We start from the raw sequence: 25,123 nt of genomic DNA, 5'->3' as shown, positions 1-25,123 counted from the left end.
ATCTGGGAATGTTGCAGACTGAAGATGCTCCGCTTCAGAAATTCTCTCAGTAGTATTTCAACAGTGGACTCTGAATGCCACTCTATACATCCAGTGGACATTAGGATGGAACCAGTGCTAGCAGACTCATCTTGTTCTTGACAGGCTTGGTTTGAGCAAGCTAACTTGGCAAAATACCCAAATGACTCTTGGGAACTATATTTCAAATTGCCAGCTATTTGGCAGAAGAAAAATTAAGTAAGCCAATGTGAGAAAACATTTCCAGTCATTAATGATCTTGAGCTAGCAGACCCAATCCCATTGGCCACATGCAAGTGGATTAATTAATTAGCCAGCAACTAAACGGTAAAGCCAGTGGCTGTGTCTGTGACTCAGACAAACACTTGATGCCGGTCTCCCTCTTGGCATTAGTAGACGGATATCTTACTCAACAGGATTGAACTAACTGGAGCCTCATGATTTCAAGCTGTTGCCTTTAATCAATTCACAAAAGCATTTGTGAAATGAATAAATAGAGAGTGAGAGAGTTTGCAGCATTGGCTACCTCGTATCCTATTGTCATATCTGCCGTAAACACCCATTTACCTTATTGACTGAGTGGAGATCAAAGATAAATGTGTTCTCTGAATCAAAGCCAAACTTCTGATCCCCGAGACTAAACACTATACATTATAAATGGCAAATAAATATCAATCAACTAATGATGTAAATGCAACATATCATCTAAACCTTCACTCTGTCTGGTGCTGCATATATAAAAATAAAATGGTTGAGAAATCTCTCTAGGCTCTCTAGGTTACTTAATGTAATGTAGATGTGTGTGTGTGGGTGTGTGTGTGTGTGTGTGTGTGACTGCGATGTGAGCTGCTAAGCGTCCCCACTCTTCTATCCTTCATGAACAAATAATTATTTTGGGTCAACAGGAGAACAAAAATGAATGGAAGATATGTAACGTCACAAATGTTGACCGAGAGCATAAAGGGATGCATGCCGTGCAAAAGATGTTGACATGATGCACAGCCACTGACGGACTCATACTGTATATTTAAACATTTTCTACAAGGATTTCTTTTTCAATAAAATTTTTACATTTGCTCTTAAATGACCACCGAGCGCATGGCTGCCGAAGGCGACGCCCTGTTGGCAGGAGAACGTCATTGTTCTTTGCTCGCTCTGAGGTGAAAGCAGTGGAGACAGACACAACACCATCAGCAGCCTCCAACAGCTGCATCCTGCCTGTGCAGGAGCACGATGTGATGCGTGTGCTCATAGTGCTGAACCGGAGGAAACTGTACCGGGAAGGATGCTGAAGGTATGTGTGCAGACCAGCTCTCCGAGGTCTTCACAAAAATCTTCAACGGGTCCCCATCCAAATCCATCGTCCCACCCTGCCTGAAGTCTGCCACAATCATTCCACTGCCCCAAAAGACCCTCAACGACACTCACAGTGATCATCACTGGATCAAGGACTCTCACCAGCCGGCCCAAGACTGGTTAGATGAGGCCCCCATCTCTCCTTCACCCTTATGCTGCGTTCACACCGGTCGCGTTGATTTTTTGACGCGCGTCGAGATTACATACAAAGTCTATGCACAGACGCGATGAGACTGGCGCGCCTCGATTTTGCGATCCCGCGGCGCGTTGGACGCGTTATTGCAGTGCGGTGGACGCGGTGGACGCCGCAAAATCGCCAACGCGCGAGTTGAAATTTTTCAACTTCAGCGACATAATCGCGTGACGCTGTGGCGCGATAGCCTATCAGCGTTGAGTTGCTCCCCCTGTCGTCACTGGCTTCCTGCCGTTGTTGAATCAGGAAATAAATCCTGTCGCCGTCTGTGTTCACCCAGAGCGCTACGATACCTCATATCAACAGAGACCGGACCAAACTATGTGTATGCATGTGTGTGTGTGAACCATACGGTACAAACAATAAATAGACGCTGCCGTATTTACGTCTACGTGACGTTATTGAGTGCTGGTGGAGCTGCTACGATGTTAGCATAGCCTAGCACCGATCCATCAGAGCTCCATTGATAAGACCAGTAACCTACAAATCGGTATCATTACGTAGTTATTTCGGAGTCCCTTTTTGTCGGAGAAGACAAGTACAAATCGGCATCATTACGTAGTTATTTCGGAGTCCCTTTTTGTCGGTTTATTGCCGTTGAATCACAGCCAAATCAGTTTATTTTGTGTTCCTACAGCTGTAGTAAACAGCGACCGGTGGCTTGCTAGACACAGTGAATACAGCTCGATACAATCCACGGAGCTCCTCTGAACAATATTATGAACCAGACATGACGGCGTTTGGCATTCCGACGTTTGAGGGACTTCCACAACACGTACAGAGCAGAAATTGTCCTTATTCCTCCGGTTGACGGCGGAAAACAATGGCGGCCAGATCGAGGCTTCCAGGACGATAAACCACGCCCCCTCTCCGGCGCTTCGAGATTTTGCGGCGTCTGGTGTGAACACGACCGGCGGCGCGTTGGACGCTTTTTTGCAGTGCGTTGGACGCTTTTTTGCAGTGCGTCAAAAAATCAACGCGACCGGTGTGAACGCACCATTACTCAGCAGCACCCATCCTCTACGCCCTCTACACTCATGACTGCTTCAACTCAATACATCAAGTTCACAGACGACTGAGGTTAGACTTGTATCAGGAGACGGCCTACAGGAAGGAAGTCTAAAGTCTGACAGGGTGGTGAACTATCCCGTCCTGAACACAACAGCAGTAGTCAAGAAGGGACAGCAGTGACGGCAGAAGCTGCTGTGGTCCTTCTGCTGCTGCTCCATCGAGAGCTTGATGGCAGACTGTGTCAGCAGCAGACAGCAGAGCCCTTCAGAGGGTCATCGACAATACCCAGAAGATATTCGATGCGGTGAAAGACCCTTCCCATCCTGGACACCACCTGTTTGATCTGCTGTCCTCTGGTAGACGCTTCAGTTCCATCAAATCACAGACGAGCAGACTCGAAAACAGCTTCAGAGCCATCCATGAACTGAAGACTGTCTACAGTGAATATCAGCACGACAAGACTGAAGTTGCATTCCAACTGCAGATTAACCTTTTATATGTATACACGGAACTCTGCACAGATGTTTACATTCCAACAACTGCACTATAGTTTGTTCCTTTATCCAAACGTACTCCCGTAGTTATTACTTGTATGTAAAACCAAACAACTCAGCAAATGAGCAATATCCAGAAGTACAATACTGTATCTTACTATTTTTATAGATCAAAGCAAATACATATTTTATATTTATTTATTTGATGGATGTATGTACCATCAGGATTGCTACTTGTTTTGGTCTCCCTCTCCCCTCTATCTTCTTCTTCTGTACTTTGTGCCCAGGCTATTTTAGCAGTTATAGCTGATGGTACAAAGCGCTTAACCTGACCCTGCAGATGGTTTGTTACACAGAACCATCTGAGAAGCCATCATTGGAAACTGTTTGGAAAAGGGCAGGCACTTTCGATTGGATGGACCATCTGTTAATCAAACTCCTGCCGAAGTGAGTCGGGAGAAGACCAAAAACATCCTCTCCATTGTGAATACCCCCTTACTATCGTCGTATGCTCTTCTTTCAATGAAGAAATACTCTCCAGTTCAGAAATAACTGATGCTGACGCAGCATCTACACCATTGTTGTTAAGAGCATACAGTCGTCTCTAAAAATGCACTTAATGCAACGCCCGTAGCTAGCAGTACCTCCTCACTGGATGCTGATTGGTCCTTGCACACCGGACACAAACGCATTATTTGAACCCTGACGAGATGGATTTCAGTCTAACATATGATCCAACAATTCTTGCGCGATCTTGTGACATCCCGAGAATCTAGCTGCCGTGCAAGGTAACAAAAGTCCTCCAGAGGGTTTAGATAGATAGATATGTACTTTATTTATCCCCAGGGGGAAATTTATATGTTACAGCAGCAAGACACACCAATTAGCAAAGTAGCAGAGTCACCAAAAATATTAAGTATTAAAAAATGCACAATAGAATTACAGAGTAGGACAAATTAAATATCAGAATATAGAATATATAAGATAAAACAACAAAAATGCACAGTATATACAATAGAATAGTGTTGAATTATCTGACTAGGTGAAGAACAGTAGTGCAAATGTCAACCCCAGCAAACAACAGTGAAGCAGTGTGTAGTTATATGGAGGATGATCTGGCCAGAGCTGTTTTATTGTTGGAATGCTGTTAAACATTCCAACTATTGTTCTTCGAATCTTTATTCAACTTCTTCTATTTCTTCCGTCGCACCTCTTCTTCTCCTTCATTGTTTAAGCTACAGAAACCGTTCAACTATCAAAATGTTCAGCTCTTTCACCAGAGGGGTGCTATGACTTCATATTTCTAACCTTTAAACTTTTTGAATTATTAAGCTTTTTATTTTCAATGGGATCTCTAGAATATTTTCAAATGGCTTCAGGCACACAGGTGTTCGCGATTGAGCCAATTAGTGATGTTGATAAACACAGACTCAGACACACGCGCACATACACTCCTCTCCCTCTCTCTCTCTGTGTCTCTCTCTCATACAGTCATTCAGGTCTTAGGGATCTTTAGAGGTCTTTCCCCCCTCCCCCCCACACACACACGCCATTTTAAAAATAAAAGCCCCACAGAATGAATCATAACTGAAATGCTTGTGATGAAGCCTGCCATTTAATAACCTCTGTTTATGTGTGTCAAACATTATGATTATGTCTCCTCTCCCCCTCCCTCCCCCACCCAGCCCCACCCTTTCAAAATAAAAGCCCCATGGATTAACTGTATTTAAACAAGCTCAAAATTAGGCTTTTTTGTTAAAAAATGAATGCTCTAACTACTGCTGCTGCTGCTAATATAGTATTGCTGCTACTACTACTTCTACTATACTACTATACTATAACTTTTGCTGTTGCTACTATTACTACTACTGCTACTGCTGCTACCATCAATATTATTACTACCACTACTGCTATTACTACCACTACTACTATTACTTATGCGACAACTGCTACTACTGCTATTCATGCTACTAAAAGTAGTAATACGACTACAGCTATTCGTACGACTGCTACTAGTACTACTACTACTACTGCTACATCTTCTACTGCCATTACTATTACTACTACTACTACTAGTGTGACATTAAATACGACCAATACTACAGCTATTACTATGACTACTGATACTACGTCTTCTACTACTTCTAATGACTAATACTTCTACTACTAATAATACTTCTACTACAACTTCTACTACTACTACAAATGTCACTACTACTACTAGTAGTTATTCTACTACTAATAATACTTTTACTACAACTTATACGACTGCAAATATCACCACTGATGAATTTGTTTAAGCTACAGAAACTGTTCAAGCCATCAAAATGTTCAGCTCTTTCAGGAGAGGTGTGATATGACTTTTCATATTTGTAATCTTTAAACTTTTTGAATTATTAAGCTTTTTGCAATTTGTTTTTGAATTGGATATCTATTTTCAGCAATGTTTTTGCGATTAATTTCAGTTTTCAACATTCCAACGCATTTTCAGCAGGAAATGCTTTTTCTAGTTGTAAAGTCTTATTGCAGTGGGCAGGAATATTCTCCTGTATCTTTCCTTGTGGCAGCGGAGCTGGATCAGTCTGTTGGAGAAAGTGCTCTGCGGTGTGGTGGCTATGTCAATGAGGGGTAGTAGGTTAAGAATGGGGAGAACAGTTCTATTAAAAGATTAAGTGATTTTCAGAAGCGCTTTTTTTTTTTTTTTTTTTTTTTTAATTGGTGGGGGTGAGCATGGTGAGTCGATGATGCAGTACAGGACCACATGTTCAATGATACTTTGGGATAGAATAAGCTAAAGGAGATGTGAGAAATTAAATTAAAGGGCTCCTGCATGTGTGTTGGCCATTTCTCAGCCAGACACAAAAAGCTCCAGGTAAAAGAAACTAGTCTCCTGCCATCTTTATTTTACTTCAAGCTTCATTTTCAAGTGAGTATCTAGATAAGAAAGCCCAAATGCCCTTATACTGAGCAGACATGGCCTGCCCAACCCAGTGACTGCTGTGTTTCATCCAAACAGATTCCATACTGTGTTGTATACCTGCTTACTTGACTTCTGACGCATTATTCCATTCATACCAAACATTATTCATGAAATGGATGCTTAAAACAAACCATGCCATTATTTAAAAGTGTTGGTGTTCAGTGCCTATAATCTATTTATTGTTGTTCAGCTGAGCAGATCACTATACATCTATGCATCCAGAAGTGGACTGCACATAAAAGATTCTGTAATGGAGTGAAGTAAGAGTAATTCAAGTTTTGAAATGCTCCTCCGTTATTGTGAATGTGGTGTCTTGTGATGTATCTGTGTCGAGGTAAGATTTAACCTTATCCTCAACTTTGTGAGTGCAAATAAAGATGAACGACAAATCAGTAAAAATGGGATCATGAATAGAACTAAACGGAAACAAGTCATCATCATAATAAGACCAAACCATGGCATTTGATGGGCAAAATATCTTGCTTCAGATTAATCTGCCAGGTTGCCAGGTTGACACTTTAATAATACACACAATAGAATGACTAGGGCTGTGTATTGGTACGAAACGTAGTATCATGATACCAGGGTTACAATTCAATATATTGTAATAAATACATAAAAACTGTCATAGGATAAAGAACACACTGTATAAAATCAGAATAAAAAAGGTTTACTTTGGATATATAAAGATACCGTATCTTGGAGAATCGAGAGCGTATCACAAAACGATGCGATATTTGATATTTTCAATATTTTCTTGCACACCAAACAATGCCTGCCAGAATGTTACTGACAGTACTTAAATTAGCTTCTAGCATAAAGCCCACACAGCCACTCAAAGTTAGGTAAAACAGTGAGGATTGATGCTAATAAGTGACACACGTGTTCTATAATGTTCTTTAGGTTTCCTTGCCCATCACATCCTCAACTTCGTGCTCCATTTTGTCGTGGCTCATATTTCCCTTTCTCATCGTTCCGCTCTGCTACCTCATGTGTCTTTCCCTCTCATTCGCTGTCTTCCTCTGTGCGTCGGTATGCCTGTTAGTTGTTCCTGGTAGAGTGAAGCGGCTGCATTATATCTAGATACATTATTGATGCACGCAGCACTCTGACTAACACACACTCAGAAACACCACTCACTCATAAAATCAAACACATCGTTGCACATAGACATATACATTCAGTACACAATCACAAAGAGCATGTGCCTCAATTTGTTTTTGAATGTGAGTGAGTACAAGAAGGGGAAAAGGATAGCGGCAGCACACGTGCATGCTGTTACTTTACGGCTGGGGGAACACAGCTAATTCTGCCCAACCCTGTTTTTAATTAAGAGAACAAGAAGCAGTCCTTCTGTTTGAAATGCACAGGACTAAAATAAACACTCTTATTGACCACATGCTGAGCTTTTGTGTGAGCTTGCTTAACACCCTGTAGTACTTTGGAAGGAGTTGAAGATGACGGAGGAGCTGTAGGAAACAATCGATCTTAAAAATAAATAACTACAGAGTATTCAAAAAAAAAAGAGATGTTTAGAAAATCTGGGAAAGGGAGAACAAAAAGGAATAATTATGAAAGAGAAAAGTAATGAAGGGAGAGGTTTTGAGTGGCGGGGGAGGCGGAGGGAGGGGAGGACAGAAGAGTTCCCAGCATCTCTTTTCCCAGGGCTTTGTGAGGGCCTCTGTAAGAAATTTGAGCAAAAAACGGTATGTTCAGTAGATATAATAAAAGTGTTTAATAATTCATAATTAAGAATTCATAATTAGTCATAAACATAAGGGTTTAGGGAATGCATAATTAAGATAAACATAAAGGGTTGTAAGATTCGTAGCTAATAAGACATGAAGCTTCTGCCAAGGTTGCAGAAGTGTAACATTTATACTGAAGGATTATCATAGAAGGAATTAAGCCATAACTGAGGATTTGAATGTGTTAGCTGCTCAGGGAGAGAGAGATGTGGAGATAGGCGTTTACAGAAGTGCGTAGAGAAGTTAGCCAATAGAAATTGAGATAGACGGGAGGGGAGGAGTCGCGAACGAATATGTGGGCGTGATAGAAAGTGTTTTTTCTGCCTCTTTTTAGCGTGTGGGCCCCAGCGACGGCTGTGTCTCATGGGACCAGAGGTAGTTTTTTTCCAAAGTGGGTTAATATTGTAATATTTCATAGGAGTATGTACTCCAATGTTTAACTGTAATCGTACTTGCATCAGTGGAATTAAATTCCTTATAATTGTAAACCAGTCTTGGTAGATTTCTTATTGCAGCGTGTCGACTGTGCAAAGCAGCCGGACACATGCTCTGGCCGCCTTCTCTGGGGGGTGAGTTTCATCCTCCACACCTCATTAAATATGGATGGTGTTTGGAGCAGAGCAGGGGCAAGTGGGACTCCGCAAACAGCATAAGCAGCAAGTCCGTCCTGCTGCGTTGGGGCCCTGCTATCTTTCTCGCCTCGTCTGTCTCTCTGTCCCCCCCCCTCTCTATTCACATGACTGTTGTCCCCCTCTTCCTACCTCGTTCATTTCCTCTTTCACAACCTTTCTCCCTGCCGTCACCTGAGTTTGTTAACAGCCACCCTGATGACAAAGTGGGTATTTTTCTCACCGCTTGGCCTGTCTGGTCTTGTCTTCTTCCACTGTGCTTCATCCTCTCGTCCCTTCTCCTTTCCCTCTCTTTACCTCCTCACTCAGGATGTCAGAAAATATCAACACACTTCAATACAGCAATATTATGCTTTACAATACTGTAACGATTCTTAAAAACACTACTGATTCGTAATTAACAGTTTACATGCAAAGATTTGTAGCAGACGGAGGCTCAGATTGCACAAAAAGTAGTGCCAAGATGTAGGATGTTACACAGACCGTGATCAATGCAAATGCAGATCCTGCTGCTCTGATTGCTTAAAAAACCATTCATCGGTAGTACTTTAGTACGTTGATCGCACTGATAACCCTGCATCGTCTTTCTGCCGATGTACCATCCATCAATCTGACTATTTAACAATGATTTGTACTGTGTAATTCAGACTACAGCCATCTAATGTACCCCACAGCGCATACACTCTTAATTGTGATGCTGTTTGTGCCTGCAGGAGATGAAGACACGTCGCGCTGGTCCTCTTCAGCAGAACGATGGACGGAGAGAAAGCAGAGCATGACTGTAATTGGGGCCTTCATGGAGCCCTGATACACAGGGCAGACAGCAGGTGTGTGTGTTTCAGTAAAGACAAATGTGTCTCTGGTTGTTTGCATGTGTGTGTACACAAAAAGAAAGATGACAATATTAAAGGGTGTGATATGAGGAGAGAATGAGGCAGAGACCGACCGTGAGAGGAAAGTGAGTTGTGAACCACAGACAGAAAGTGTCTGTGTTATAGTTTGAGTCTGTTGTCCAAAACAGACCTATGAGGTTGAGGTGAAGCTCAGTCTAATCTGGCTCAGCGGGTGTGACGCACAAACTCCCTGCAGACACACTCTGTAATCCCATTTGCCTGCTCTGTGTGTGTGTACTTTTCGAGCATTATGCAAAAGTTGGTTATCAACTTGTGAGTACTGCATGTTCTAGCATATGCTACACTCAACCATGCTTTGTGCAAAATATGTTTATATACTTCGAGTTAACTTTGGTAAATGCAATTTTTAGACACTGGCACTTTTTATATTTTGACTCTGGCAAACTGACATACCTATACTACGGAGTACAGCGTGAGGCTAATCAAACACTTGGTTAGGGAAGGATCAGGGCTTTGGTTTAATATGCATCAGGTAATGCAGCCAATCTCATGCTTCAGTAAATCACCTCACCAAATTCCATGATGGTATTATGTCAAAACATAAAGATGTTAATCATGTGTCGAGTGGATATAGGAAGTGTTTTGCAGATACAGTACTTTTAATAGAAACATTGTCATTGATAAAAATGTCACTTGAGTCGCATTGCTTTTATCATGAAATGTATTTGCTTGTTTGTTAAATAAGCGTAATGGCTTAAATAAGCAGATAGGTTAAATAAGCCCTACAGTAAGAAAAAAAAATGATAATATAAATTTGACAGCATAGGGTATATATTACCGTATTTTTAAGATGACAGATTTCTCCCTCAGATTTCTGTCAGGATACAAATATGGTTTATTTGGCTGAAAGTTCTTATATGTGATGAAATTCATTTTATCAGGAGCTGACATGGTGCACACAGCTCGTGTTTTTGTATCATTTTTGCACATACACTCGCACATACTGTGGTTATTACAGAAACATTGTCCAAAACATGATATTTATTATTGTAGATTTAGTGTGTTTGTTTCATGTGTGACTGAATCGTTTCCTCACAAATTCATCTGGTTAGCTTGTGTCATAGAAAAAACAGGTGATTACAATCTTTTGTGCACTCTCAGTATGTGTGAAATGCAAACACACATTCTGAGATAAATGGGAATAAAAGGAAATGACAGGTGACAAGGTAAATGAATGCAGGTACAAGAGAGAGCTTAAGTGTGTGTGTGGGGGGGGGGGGATCTAAGTGCTGCTGCAGCCCCATTACTCAGATTGTATGTGTGTGTGTGTGTGTGTGTGTGTTATAGATTGGGAAAACTCACAGTGCTTTTTTCAATTTGTCTGTGTTGATTATATGAGTGACTGTTCAGAGAGTTACAATACATGAGAGCACAAAGCTTTAGTTGACCTCTCTCGTCTGGATGGAAGAGTTTACTAGCGCTCACGTTTTTAAAACTCACAATTTAGCAATTTCAAAGGTTTTCTTCCTCACCGGCACCTGTTTAATATTTATAAACTTATTATACCTACCTCTATACTGGACACGGAGAGGATATTTATGTTGATTGTCTCCACCAGCTCTTTCCCCAAATGTTGGACTCTCCCTTTAAAATATTAACTGAAGCAAGTTGTCTATTTTAACATGTTATTTTTAACACACGTCTGGTGCGGACCAAACAATTGGATTGACTGAGACTGAAAGGGAACATCTCAATACCTCAATTTGGGTTGTGGTTCATTTCTAGTTTCGATGCAATCCAGAACAATCGCAAAATCGTGTGATAGAACGTATATTTTTTGTCAAAAGCTAAATATCATTAACTTTACATGATCCATGCGTTAACTTGCGGAACTGTTTGGGAAAGAGTCTTGTCAGCAATAAACAAACTATAGATTTATGAAAGATGAATTGTTAACCATGTATATTGTGCTACTCATTGCATTATAAAAACTGTGTGTGTAAAAACATAGCAATCACAAAGCACCTGCCCCCTCCCACTATTGCGGAACAAGATGTCTTGTTTTCGACTGGTTTCTAGCCGTCTGTCATTATTCATCACATGTGGTCCATTTGCAGTTGCAGGCTGGGAATGCTCAAAACCTCAAAAATGTCTTTGTTGGCTCTTTGTGACCACTGGAGAAGATAAATGGATGCACAAGGTGCAGTTCAGTTCAGCATGACTTGTCAGTCTGTTGTTTACTGTAGCGGAAGAATTTTTCAGACCCTTTACCTCCGTAAAAGATATACCACGCTGTTAGAAAATACTCCATTACAAGTGAAACTGTGAGAAACTTTTAACTGTTTATTATAGATGCCTCTATGTGACCTGCATAAGTAAACAAGACCATCAGCAAGAAGATTGTCTGTCTATATATACATATATATAGTTATTCTTAATGCTCGTCATTGGTCCGATTCCATGCAAAATTTTACTAAATCGTGCATGTTCACTAGAAAGCCCTTTAGCTCAGACTCAAGCAGGGCGTTCAGCAGCGACCAGCCCACCGCGGACTTATGTCCAAGAAACGTATGAGCACGTCTCTGGTAAACATACAATTTAAAGTTGTGCTTTTGTGTGATTCTTTGTGGAGAAAGTCATTTTTACTGATCCGTCGATTAAATCAACTAATCAATATGTCGACAAAATGGAGTGCTGGTCGACCCTAGCCTGAACTGAACAGCGGGTGTAAAAGTGATGTAATTGTCAGTCCCGGGGTCAACTAAGGAACCTCATCCTTTTGTAATTCTATCTCATGACTCATCAATCTGTTCTAAAAAAAATGGATAACAATGACTAAACAAGTATACTATTAAAAATCCATTATTTTCAGTGTAAGAAACCAATAGTAACTATAACAGTCAGCGATGGATGCACCAAGAATATTCATAAAGAGTTTAAGGCTGAGAACTGCACTGTTATCTTGCAATGTGCGAGGGAAGTACAGTATAATATTCCCAGCAGCCTCTAATGTTACACCTTTAAAAAAAAAAGAAGAAAAAACTGCCGACATTTCCTGTCATCTCATACCTTGAATGCTGTGGTTGCAAAACAGGAATTGTTGTGCCTTCTCAACACGTTTTTTTACCAGAGGGGATTGGATCACTGGACCACTTGGCTTATACTTCGTCAGTATAGTCAATCAAAGCCACTTGAGAAGGGAAACATGTTTATGGGATCAGAGGGGATTAGATGTGTGTAAAGGCTTCATGCAGACATTTGGCTGCCATCCATCTCTGATCATCCACTGTTAAACTAAAATAACTCCTCTAGAAATCCACCATTCTAGAGCTTAAAAGTATGTTTCTTTACATTTGTGTATGTATCCATCTCGTGACATGACCATGCTGGTGAGCTAGTTGGGTTACCCTCAACCCTAACAAACCAAAGTACACTTCTGCATTGTGTCTCTGTAACCTGAGACGCGAGATACTGTGAGCAAAGCAAACAGGAATAGAGAGAGATATAAAGAGGGAAAGAGAGAGAGAAGCAGGAGAGTGATATTCACAGACAGATGGATGGATAATGTGCTTATGACTCAAGATCTCCCAGGATACATTGCTGTCTGGGTGTGTCACTCGCCAATTTCATCACCAAGCCTTCCTCCTCTCTCACCTTCTATTGTACTTTTTTACTCTCATTCAGTTTTCTGCTGTTGTCACGTCACACTGTGCCTGATGATGCACCGGACACCTTGCTTTTCTATTCAGACTTGAGATGCCTAACTCCCCCTCCCCTCCCTCCCTCCCTCCCTCCCGCGCTGCCCTCTTGTTTTCTCTAATGGTTGGTGCTAATGCCCATCATCAGCAACGTCCGTCTGGGGGAGATTCCTTCCTGCATCTGCTCACTGAGGGACACAACAGGCCTGGATCATTCACTCATTCAATTATCTGCCCCCATCTCTCATCCATCCATCCATTCATTACTCTTACATCCTCCTTGTTTAGTTCATTACTTTATTACTGTAAAATGATTCATTCACTCATTCTTTCATGGCTTTTATGCTTTATCATCCGTCATTCAGAGTGAGGTGGTTCCACGCTCAGTAGTACATGAGTATCTGTTTTCCACTCACAGTCAAGTAGATTCAGCCTTTGATGATGTGAGGGGGTATTAGGTAACAGCTAATGACCGAGTCTCTGTCTGACTGCCTCAGTCATCAGACTGGGAGGACGGTTGTGTGTGGAGAGGAAGACTTTGAGAGCAAATGTTTAGCTCTCTGAACAAGCCTACCGTATGTTAGTTTACTAAACAAACCCATGAAAGCTGCTCAACAGTAAACCACAGCATTGTTTCATGTGAATGATCCATACCATGATAGACACATTTAAATGTATCTGTACAGTGCCCTCCAGAATTATTGGCACCATTTGGTAAAAATGAGCAAAACAGGCTGTGAAAAAATGTCTTTATTGTTTATCCTCATGATCTTTCATTCAAAATATTTACAAAAATCAAACCTTTAACTGAAGTAACATAATTGAAAGAAACATTAAATTATTATCCTGAAACAAATAGTTTTCTCAAAAATATATGTCTCACAATTATTGGCACCCCTTCATTTAATATTTTGTGCAGCCTCCCTTTGCCAAGATAACAGCTCTGAGTCTTCTCCTATAATGCGTGATGAGGTTGGTGAACACATGGCACTGGATCTGAGACCATTCCTCCATGCAGAATCTCTCCAGATCCTTCAGATCCCGAGGTCGACGCTTGTGGACTCCTCTTCAGCTCATCCCGCAGATGTTCTATTGGGTTTAGGTCTGGGGACTGTGATGGCCATGGCAAAACCTTTATTCTGTGGTCGGTGAAACATTTTTGTGTAGATTTTGAGGTGTGCTTCGGATCATTGTCCTGCTGGAAGGTCCAACCATGGCCCATTTTAAGCATCCTCGCAGAGGCTGTTAGGTTTTCATTCAATATCTGCTGGTATTTGATTGGAGTCCATGATACCATGTATCCTAACAAGATGTCCAGGGCCTTTGGAAGAAAAACAGCCCCACAACATCAAAGATCCGCCACCATACTTCACAGTGAGTATGGGGTGCATGGGGTGCTTCTCTGTATGGCTATCTTTCTGTCTACGTCAAACCAACCTTTGATGTTTGTTGCCAAAAAGCTCTATTTTGGTCTCATCTGACCATATAACCTGGTCCCATTGAAAGTCCCAGTGACGTTTGGCAAACTGTAGGCGCTTTAGTTTGTTGTTGATTGACTACAGAGGCTTTTTCCTGGCAACCCTCCCAAACAACTTGTGGTGATGTAGGTGGCGTCTGATGGTAGTTTTGGAGACTTTCTGACCCCAAGACTCAACTAACCTCTGCAATTCTCCAGCTGTGATCCTTGGAGATTCTTTTTCCAGTCGAACCACCCTCCTCACGGTGCGTGGGGTCAATGTACACACACGTCCTCTTTCAGGCTGATTCTTAACATCTCCCGTCACTTTAAACTTCTTAATTATTGCCTTGATACTGGAAATGGGTATTTTCAACTGTTTAGAGATTTTCTTATATCCTTTTCCTGATTTGTGCAGCTCAACAACTTTTCGTCGCACATCGTCACTGTGTTCTCGGGTCTTTCCCTCAGTGATGAATGACTAAGGGAATTTGGCCTGTCACTTCATATTTATACTCCAGTGAAACAGGAAGTCATGGTTGACCACTTAAGAGTTCATAATCAAACAGGTGAACTTAAAAATATAAAATATGACTGGAATTATACTTCAGTTAGATTTTAATCATGAGATTTTCTAGGGGTGCCAATAATTATGGCACACATGTTTTGGAGAAAAATATTTATTTCATGTGAACATTTTTTCTTTCTTTCAATAATTTTACTTTAATTTTTACTTTTAATATTTTTGTGAATATTTTGAGTGAAAGACCAAGAGGATGAACAGCAAAACAATTTTCACAGCCTGTTTTGCTCAAATTCACTAAGGGTGCCAATGATTCTGGAGGGCACTGTACATATATTTGGTGTGTTGGCAAAATGTATTCATGTAATTGTTGGAATGCTGTTAAGCATTGTGTGTTGATAAACACACAGACTCACAGACACACGCGCACATACACTCCTCTCCCTCTCTCTCTCTGTGTCTCTCTCTCATACAGTCATTCAGGTCTTAGGGATCTTTAGAGGTCTTTCCCCCCTCCTCCACTCCACCCCCACACACACACACACGCCATTTTAAAATAAAAGCCCCACAGAATGAATCCTAACTGAAATGCTTGTGATGAGCCTGTCATGTAATAACCGGTTTGTGTTTATCTAACAGAAACCATTCAACTATCAAAATGTTCAGCTCTTTCACCAGAGGGGTGCAATGACTTTTCATATTTATAACCTTTAAACTTTTTGAATTATTAAGCTTTTTATTTTCAATGGGATCTCTATGGAGAATATTTTCATATGGCTTCAGGCACACAGGTGTTCGCGATTGAGCCAATTAGTGATGTTGATAAACACAGACTCACAGACACACGCGCACATACACTCCTCTCCCTCTCTCTCTGTGTGTCTCTCTCATACAGTCATTCAGGTCTTAGGGATCTTTAGAGGTCTCTCTCTCTCACTCACTCATTGTTGGAATGCTGTTAAGCATTCCAACTATTGTTATCCTGTTTCATTATTGTTGGAATGCTGTTAGCATTCCAAATATTGTTATCCTGTTTCTTTATTCAACTTCTTCTATTTCTTCCGTGCCCCTCTTCTCCTCCTTCATTTTTTAAGCTACAGAAACCGTTCAACTATTAAAATGTTCAGCTCTTTCACCAGAGGTGTGCTATGACGTTTTATATTTCTAACCTTTAAACTTTTTGAATTATTAAGCTTTTTATATTTTCAATAGGATCTCTATGGAGAATATTTTCAAATGGCTTCAGGCACACAGGTGTTCGCGATTGAGCCAATTAGTGATGTTTATAAACACACAGACTCACAGACACACGTGCACATACACTCCTCTCTGTGTGTCTCTCTCTCATACAGTCACTTATGAGACTGATGAAACTTCTTCAACTTTCAAATCCTTCAACTTCCTCATACTTTCAGCTAAAGACACCATTTCAAATTTCAAATGTTGAGAAAACCCTGAACTATTCAGCATAACATAATTCAGCAATTTAACTTATGATTTTTCAGCCCTTTTCTGACTTTATAATGGGTGTGTATTGCGCAGCTTAGAGTGCGTGAATTCCGGGTACCCTTAAACGCCTCATCTTAACTTCACTACGGAAGAAACCAGGCCTTCGACATTGTTCTCTGAGTCATTGACCGGTAAGTAGCACAGTGTGTTTCTATACTCAACTTTAAAAATGAAGCTTCCACATTTTACAATGCCATTACAAGTGGTTTCTAACTCAAACAGGGTTCAAAATAAGCAAGAAGAGTAAACATTTTCCCGGTGAACCAAAGAAAAACGTACTAATACTAGCGAAGTGCTAACATTAGCATAGCTGCTAACGTTCGTCATACGGCATTTTGTTGTCAAACTGTTGAAGTCTACTTAAAAAAGACTGTACTTGCATGAACAACAGGCCTTGCCTGTTCTCTACTTCCCGGCTGATAAGAACAGTAGCAGAATAAAACACATCATGTATGATAAGGTACATGTGTGGATGGATATAGCTAAGTTACCTAGCGAGCTAGCTAGCAAGCCAAGGTAACGGCCGTGCAGCTGACGTGCATTATACTATATTGATCCCGGTAAGGGGGAAATTTGTCTCTGCATTTGACCCAGCCCTGTATATAGGGAGCAGTGGGCTGACTGACAGGCGCCCGGGGAGCAGTTAGGGGTTCAGTGTATTGCTCAGGGACACTTCGACACATGACACGTCCCAGCCAAGGATCGAACTGTCGAGTTATAAAGTAAAGTCCCACAGGACACTGTAAAGGCCGTGACTTCATCTCTCTATTAAACTGACAATAAACCACTAAGCTAATTAACAGGTTATTTCTAATATAAAACTAGTCTTTTTCATCAAACTATCCTGACAACAATATGTTTGCTGTGGTAACATTACAGTCAGAGTGTTTTATAACTGTTTGTTAGTTTTACCAGCAGCTAAAGCTGTTCAATTATTATTCTGGCCACTTCATGTGTCAATGTGTAAATCTGTAACAGAAAGTGACCAATAGACATGATTATACACAAGCTTTGTGATCTTGAATTAGACCTTAATGTACAAATAACCTTTATTCATATAATGCTGATAGTATCGTTCTGTAGTAATCCACTAATATAATGCAGGCCCTATAGGAACATGACTTTATATATTCATTATACAGAGACATTAGATAATCCATTATTAGTCCACAGTGAGCCCTCACATAGAGCTGAGATGGAGCTGTCATTAGTTGTGGGTGTTCTGTAGTTCTGCTAGTTTTAACCCTTTATTGCTCATACACACAGAAGATAATAATGTGTTTCCTCTCTTAGGCAAAGAGAACATTGATCAACATCTGTGCTTTGGCTGGTAAGTATGGACATGTAACTGAAATTGACAATAGACCACATAACTTGATGTGTTTAACTGTTAAGTATCTTAAACTAGGGCTGCAACTAACGATTATTTTAATAATCGATTAATTGGGTGATTCTTTTTTCGATTAATCGGATAAAAAAACAAAAGCATTAATTTCCAACCCTTTATTCAAAAACAGAACTGATCTTCAGAAAGTGCACAAACAGGTTGCTTCTTGAACATCCCTGAGCTGTTAAAGTAATAATTAAAAAACAAAAAAAACAAATGGACTAACACAAAAAACATACATGTGAACAAAAATATGTATATTTTTGTTTAAAGGCAAGGCAAGTTTATTTGTATAGCACATTTCAACAACAAGGTAATTCAAAGTGCTTCACATAAAACCATTAAAAGCATCAAAACATAAGGCAAAAGAAAAGGAGATTTAAAAACATTTAAAGAAACTGTAAGAAATAAAATTCAGTAGTAAAAAGTAAAGGAGATTTAAAACATACATTGAAACAATAATTGATGTCTCCCTGAGACATTACGCTGCACGCAATCAACCATACACTGCCGCAATTCTGCAATTACTCGCACACAAACCACGTCTGGAAAAGATCTCTGCCGATCTGCGTTTTATAGTGTACGCCTTGCACGAACTCGGTCCCGGAGGAAATGGCGATATATTGTGCAGTCCTTTTAAAACCATTAAAAGCATCAAAACATAAGGCAAAAGAAAAGGAGATTTAACAGCAATTAAGAACAGTGTAAGAAATAAAATACAGTCGTGAAATGCAGAAATGCAGGAAATTGATTAATATATTAATTGAATGTGACTCAATTAAAGGTTTTAAATTAAAGATTTAAATGAGCTGAGGGTCTCAGCAGACCTGCAGCTTTCTGGGACTTTGTTCCAGATATGTGGAGCAGAAAAACTGAACGCTGCTTCTCCATGTTTAGTTCTGACTCTGGGAACAGATAGTAGACCGGTCCCAGACGACCTGAGGGGTCGGGATGGTTCATAAGGTAGCAGCAGATCAGAGATGTATTTTGGCCCTAAACCATTCAGTGCTTTGTAAACCAACAGTAGGATTTTAAAGTAAATTCTTAAAGGGACCTGAGCTGTCGGAAACAATAAATCATTTATAAAAAATAAAGAAAAATACAAATCAGAAAACTTAACAGGATTTGTTTGAACGTCAGAACTTGTTCTCTACACTACACGCACAAACTGAATCATCACCGTGGTGCTCCCGTGCCATATCATGTCGCTTTTGCATATCTTGCAATGAACACACTTTTTCAATTTATTAAGTGTGAAATGCTCCCACACCTTGGCCGACTTAGGTCGTACTGATTCCTCTGCCTCCGCCATGTTTCAGAACAACGTTACGGGTCCGATGGTCTTTCCTCTGTTGTAAATTGTTTGATCGCATGTTTACTTTTATTGTGAAGAGCATGAAAACGGAAGTGATTTTACTGTGAAGAGACAGGAAGTAGCATGATGCATGCAATGTGCTATGATACGACAACAATGATAACGATAAGTGAAAACCTAACGTATATGTCGGGTGCAAGAGCGTGGTCTGTTCACTGTAACAGTTGTTAAACTGCAGTTTTCAGGAAGTAAAGTGTTCCGTTCAAAACCAGACGTGTCTTGGTCGTCATTAGAAGCTCCACTTCACACAACAACTGCTGTGCTCCGCTCTTTTTTCCCCTTTTGTTTTTGTCAAACATCTCCGCGACTTATTGAGTGGCGTAATAATCGCGCGACACAACAAATCGATTTTGAAATTTGATAATCGATAATGAAAACTATTTTAAAAATCGATTATCGATTTTATCGATTCGTTGTTGCAGCCCTATCGTAGACCTTTTCCTTTTGTTTAGATTGACACCAGATTCATTTATTTTGTGTGATTTATTCTCTCTAAAGCAACTTAAATATATATATTGAAGACTAACATAAGTTCCTGGGAAATTCTAGATCTTGAATGAGACTTTGATAATTAACAAGGAAATAAAATGAGCTGTAATGATGGTTTTCTGAAATTAAACTAAACATTTCACCCTCCCGCTCCTCCTTCTATCCCCCTCCTTTCTGTCTCTGATTGCAGACCATCACTGTGACTCCTTGCATCTCTGAAGTGTAAGTTCACACATGAATTATGATTTTGCTGTTACTAAACTAATATTACATTGGTTTACATTAAGAATGACTTCCCATCCTAATGTAGTCTCGACAGGAATTACATCCATCCATTACGCACTCAACACTAAATGACCCACCCTGAATAACAGTTTGATCTAGATTGAAATGAGCTGTGACACACTGGTTTTCTGAGAGGAAAGTAAAGATCATTTCTTTCTCTCTCTCAACTTCTTCTGGCCTCCTCCTTCCCGTCTCTAACTGTAGATCAGAGTTGGTGTCTCCGTGGTAACTTGACACTAAGTTCACATGTGAATCAACACTTTTACTTAAAACACTTAATACTGCAGGTTTTAAACACACTGTAGTGAAGTTGTAGTTAGTGAAAATGTGAGACTTCTAAACAGCTATACCATCATTTCATACCATCATATACATATCATTTCATGATATTTCACATAAATCTGTGCACTATTACCTGTTATACTGTCATGATGTGTTTACATTATGATCATGTGAGCAGACACTTCACTGAACTTTTCGCTTAGGGTAGAAGTTACTTAGTTTGTTATTCAGACTGCTGTCTAATGTGTGTCTTTATTGTGTCTTACAGGTGTCCTGCTGTCTCCCCTCTCCTCTATCATATTGGCTCTCTGTCTTTCCTATACCTTCTATCAACTCTGTCTAAGCATTGGTTCCTCTAGCTTTCCTGTCAATCTACCGCTCTGTCTTTGATATTGGAATTCATTCTTTGTATCCCCCTTCTATCCCACTCTAGCTGTTACCGAACTTTCCAAACCTACCGAACCTTCTGAAAAACTTCTGAACAAATTACTGGAAACTGATTTCTGAAATCCTATATTCTGAAGTAAATTACATGGTTATCACAACCTGTCTGTTGAACGAAAACCTGAGAGTCTCTCATCTCGCCCACTCTGTCTCTCCACTGATCCTCTGATCCACTCACTTGCTTTGGGTTACTGGTACCTGATCTATCTTTTAAGAAATCTGAGAGATTCTCCTCTCTCACGCTCTCCTCTTTCAATCTTCTATCTACATCATATACATCTATAGAATACTATTACTGTTTGTAAAAACAGTACAAAACATTTGAAATATACTAAGAGATTTTTTCAACAAAATTGAACATATAATTGAAAAAGACATGCACATAATTTTGTTGTGATTGAAAAAGTTACACTTCTATCACAAACATTTGGTAAAATAAATTATAATTTCGAATTAAATCTGGTCAATTTCCAAATATATAATTTCTTGTAAAAGTTCATGATTAAGTTAACATAATTAAAGGAAACTGCATTCTGGTTAATATACATAAAAAACAACTACCGGTAGTGAAAATCCACATTAGAGAATAAGTCTAGTTGTTCCTGATCTTTGTTGCTGTGGAGTTCTGTTGGTTTGTACCCAGAGGTTTGTTTTGGTAACAGATATTTCACATTTCACATTGTAGTTTACTTGACTAGTCTACATACGAGTAAAAGTAATACCACTACATACATTGTATTCATTATTATTTAATTTATTTATATTATTTTCCATATAAATTATAAATATAATTGTTTGAATCATTCAGTGTTTTGTTGTTGTTTAACCTGTTCCTACTGAAATAAAATCCAGACTATCTATGAGGAACTGCATTCATTTGGAGCGGCTGTTTCCTGTCTGCAGACCAACGTTCTTCAGAAGCATTCATTCCACTATTTCTTCCGTCTCCCCTTTTTTGAAACTCTTCTTCTTCATTTTTTAAGCTACAGAAACCGTTCAACTATCACAATGTTCAGCTCCGTCAGCTCATCTCTGCTATGACTTTTTCTATTTCTAACCTTTAAACTATTTGAATTATTAAGCTTTTAGCAACTTTTTTTGAATGGGTTTCTATGGAGAAGATTTTCAAATCCTCTTAAACTTCAACTTTCAAATCCTTCAACTTCCTCATACTTTCAGATAAAGACACCATTTCAACTTTCAAATGTTGAGAAAACCCTGAACTATTGCCGCATTATTCAGCTTTTTGATATATTTTACACTTTTTGAACTGCAGCAATTTAACTTTTATGATTTTTCAGCACTTTTCTGACTTTATAATGGGTGTGTATTGCGCAGTTTAGAGTGCGTGATGTCTCTAACTGAATTCTAATTGAAATGCTTGTGATGAAGCCTGTCATTTAATAACCTCTGTTTATGTGTGTCAAACATGATGATTATGTCTCCTCTCCCCCACCCAGCACCACCCTTTCAAAATAAAAGCCTCATGGATTAACTGTATTTAAACGCTGAGCTCAAAATTAGGCTTTTTTGTTGAAATAATGAATGCTCTTACTAATACTGCGACAACTACTACTACTGCTAATATTTCTAGTATTACTACTACTACAACTACTACTTCAACTTTTGCTGTTGCTACTATTACTGCTACTGCTATTACTGCTACCATAAATATTATTACTACCACTACTGCTATTACCACCACTACTACTACTATTACTTATACGACAACTGCTCCTACTACGACTGCTATTCATGCTACTAAAAGTAGTAATGCTACTACGGCTATTAGTACGACTGCTACTAGTACTACTACTACTGCTACATCTTCTACTGCCATTACTATTACTATTACTACTACTACTGTGATATTACAGTTTTTCACAATTGCTAAGACATTTCTTGAAACGGTCACCCATTCTCTCAAAACTGTAAACACAAAACCACATCTTCAAGCACTATTTACAAAACCTCTGAATCCTCTTGCAAAATGCAACTTTCACCTCAAAACAGTTTTACCTGTGCTCAAAATCAAACACTGCTCTCAAATCATAAACAAAGTGATCAAAATAATATACACCATCAAGCAGTCGGTAAACAATACACCAATAAATAGAAAGCACGATGTTCAAGGCCATACAATTAGTTTATTGTACATTATACAGCCTACAATGCACTGTAGGCCTACTACAGTACACAATACTCAATACAGGACAAAAATCTAAGGAGTCAACATGTCATCAATGTGCTTCTTCTTGTCTTTGGGCTGGGTCAGGCCAGAGCACTTCGTCGACATCACAAGCAATATTTTCTCTCCTGAGGCAACGGGGGAAGAAGCCTCTTGTGTGCCGTATCCAGCCCTGACATGATTCCTCACCGATATCACCACAGGCTAATTCCATGGCTTGCAGCAGATTTACTCTGGTGTAGGGTTGTCTATCATACACTTTCCATCTCCATGAGGAGAAAAACTCCTCAATCGCATTCAGGAAAGGAGTGTATGGAGGGAGGTACAAGGTGATAAACTGACCATTGATGTTACTGTAAACCATTCCCTTACCAGAGCAGATCGGTGGAAACTGACATTGTCCAGCACTATCACATAGGTGGGAATGGGATTCTCATTTAGCTCTTGACCCTGCTGCTCAAATAAAATATCTCTTAGATTGTCCAGAAATCTTAGAAGATGCTGGGTGTTGTATGGCCCGAGTGAAACATGGTGATGTAGAACACCATGGTTGCTGATAGCAGCACAGATTGTGACATTGCCACCTCGTTGACCAGGGACTTCAACAATGGCCCGCTGTCCAATCACGTTTCGGCCTCTCCTTCTCCTCTTTGTCAGATTGAAGCCTGCTTCATCGACAAAGATGAACTCATGGGGTCTGTCCAAGGATTCCAAGTCAAATATTGTCTGTGTAGGAATACAATATAATGTATGTAGAATTTAGTAAGTTGTACAGAGACAGTGCTGTATTGCAGAGTTCAATTAGGCCTACTGTATGCACTTCTGATTCACATACATTGTATGTACTGAAGAGTAATGTCATTCACATAGTATGTGGCAGTACTGTAGACAATCTGGATTACAGTAAATGTGTCTGAATGTACACTTACTTGCACATACTGAGCTCGCACTTCTTTCACCCTTGGTGAGTTGCGCTCAAAAGGTACTCTGTATACTTGTTTCATTCGTATCCTGTTACGCTGGAGGACACGGTCAATTGTGGAAATGCTCACACTGTCGATTCCCTGGAAGTGTGTGTTGTCTTGTATCACTCGTTCCTGGATTTCTCTGAGTCGTATTAAATTATCTTGAAGGACCATGCCCACTATAACGGTCGCTTGCTCCTGAGTGAATATAGCTCTCCTTCCACCTGCATGTGGCAGCCTTGCAGTTCTACAAAAAGTAGATGTGCAGTTACAAATAATATTCATGCAGTACAATACATACAGTGATGAACTTTATATGCAGCTGTTTCAATAGACATTTGTAGTGTAGTACAGTACATTTTCAATTACAAAAATACAGTAGCATACTGTACCTGTTCTCTTCTCTGAATGTCCTTACTATGGTGGACACAGAAAATCGGCTCAAATTGGGGTGCACTCTAAGTCCTGCTTCCCTCATTGTCAGTCCGTGGACTATAACATGGTCGATGACTGTTGCTCGAATTTCATCAGATATTTCCACTCTTTGTCTTCCTCTTTCTTGCCCTCTTCCTCCTCGTCGCCCACCACGCATACGCACTTGTCCTCGTCCTCGTCCTCTCACATTGTTTCTTCGATCCATTCTCAGACTTTCTCCTTCCCACCTTCAACCACCTGTTTGCTCTCTGAACTGGCTTATATTGTTTGTGTCACATCATTTGATACAAGTGAAATCAATTTTGAGTGATTGTGTTTAATCAATGACATGTGTTCTCTATTTGTAGTTGATTGTTGCCACTTGTGTTTACCAGTGTGGATGACATGTGCATTAGAGTGCAGAATGTGTTTTGAGACTGAGAATGTGTTTAGAGTTTTGCTGAAAAGTCTAAGTGAGATCTGAAAATTGTGTTTTACCATGTGAAATAGTTTAAGGTATTGACAACAGACTGCACAATTAGCTAAATGAGTTCAGGCAATTGAGAACTTTGTTCAGCCAATGGGTTTTAGTGTTTTAGCAATTGAGAAATACTGTAAATACTACGACCAATACTACAGCTATTACTATGACTGCTGATGCTACGTCTTCTAATGACTAATACTTCTACTACTAATAATACTTCTACTACAACTTCTACTACTACTACAAATATCACTACTGCTACGACTAGTACTTATTCTAATGCTACTAATACTTCTACGAATAATACTTCTACTACAACTTCTACTACTACAAATATCACC

The 25,123-nt window shown here is 39.8% G+C and overlaps 1 long non-coding RNA gene across 1 annotated transcript; it reads left to right on the top strand.

Annotated features, from left to right (window-relative positions):
• The first annotated feature begins 19,906 nt into the window (after nt 1–19,906).
• LOC306784936 lies at nt 19,907–20,827 on the top strand. The gene is made up of 3 exons (XR_013772388.1): nt 19,907–19,942; nt 20,210–20,230; nt 20,556–20,827. It is a non-coding gene; the product is annotated as an uncharacterized lncRNA (long non-coding RNA).
• Nucleotides 20,828–25,123: the final 4,296 nt, after the last annotated feature.

The sequence above is a fragment of the Melanostigma gelatinosum genome (genome assembly GCF_949748355.1).
Source record: "Melanostigma gelatinosum genome assembly, chromosome: 11".
Classification (NCBI taxonomy): domain Eukaryota; kingdom Metazoa; phylum Chordata; class Actinopteri; order Perciformes; family Zoarcidae; genus Melanostigma; species Melanostigma gelatinosum.
This window is presented reverse-complemented; position numbering and strand designations above follow the sequence as displayed.